The sequence below is a fragment of the Sinocyclocheilus grahami genome, unplaced genomic scaffold, assembly GCF_001515645.1.
Source record: "Sinocyclocheilus grahami isolate Dianchi unplaced genomic scaffold, SAMN03320097.WGS_v1.1 scaffold21379.1, whole genome shotgun sequence".
Lineage (NCBI taxonomy): Eukaryota > Metazoa > Chordata > Actinopteri > Cypriniformes > Cyprinidae > Sinocyclocheilus > Sinocyclocheilus grahami.
Window position 1 is genome coordinate 2,072 of NW_015518380.1, and position 1,014 is coordinate 3,085.

General features: G+C 35.8%; 1 long non-coding RNA gene across 1 annotated transcript in view; it reads right to left on the reverse strand.

Annotated features, from left to right (window-relative positions):
• LOC107579897 (uncharacterized) overlaps nucleotides 1–903 on the reverse strand; it is a 2,974-nt gene extending 2,071 nt beyond the window's left edge. The window contains exons 1-3 of the long non-coding RNA XR_001608549.1: nucleotides 823–903; nucleotides 552–649; nucleotides 347–452 (exon numbers count right to left, since the gene is read on the reverse strand). This is a non-coding gene — a long non-coding RNA (uncharacterized lncRNA). The remainder of the gene's footprint in view (nucleotides 1–346; nucleotides 453–551; nucleotides 650–822) is intronic.
• Between the last annotated feature and the right edge of the window lie 111 nt (nucleotides 904–1,014).

The window sequence follows — 1,014 nt, forward strand, 5'->3', positions numbered from 1 at the left end:
GATTCCGCGATTCCGTCCGCGTTTTCCGCATCGCGGAAATCATAGGGCCCTATATATTTTTTTTCCTGAGACTATTCTGACACCATCCAAGGCACTAATTATCTCAATTAATTGGCCAAAATGGCTTTCTTGGAAAGAATCTGTCAGAATATCCATCAGCATATTAGACTGATTTCTGAATTACTGGATTAATGGCTGTTGAGAATTCAGCTTTGCCATCACAGGAATAAATGACATTTTAACATATATTAAAATAGAAAACAGTTTGTTTAAATTTTAATAATGTTTTACAACAATAAAATCTTAATTATTCCAAAATTTGAGCACCAGTGAGTGTCTGACCAACCTTTTCAATCTCTGCATCATGGAAGGGGAAGCGACTGACCACAGCCTTATACTCCTCTTCATTTTCCACTGGAATGGGGCTGTAGTTGTCCTGCTCAAAAATATCCCTGTTTCAGCAAAGGAAACACAGATGTTACAGTATAACGCAGAAACTACCCACATGAATTCACCTCCATCAGCATCAATGCAGTTGTAGTTCAGCTCACCTGAACACCAGGGCCCATTTCTTGAGCAATGTTTCATTGTACTGATCTCTAACCTCAAACAAAAGGTCAAAAAGTCTGTTCACAGGGAAGCCATAACCCTACAAAACCAATGCAATTACAGTGAGTAAGCAGCATAAACTATAGCCCAAGTCTATAAAATGTACAACATATAATATCTTGACATTAAAGTTTAATATAAATATTTAATAGAACAAAACGTAATTGGAAAGCAACATGGATATGCTTTAAACAAAACATGGTTGAAGAATACCTGTAAAGTGTCTGCAAATATAACTATCAGGTTCTTCAGTTCTAGGACCAGGTCGGGATCATTGCAGTAAGACTAGTGGGTTAAAAAAAATCAACAATAATGATAAGAAGGACAACAATACTAAAAGTACATATATATATATATATATGTATATATGTGTGTATATGTGTGTGTGTGTGTGTGTGTGTGTGT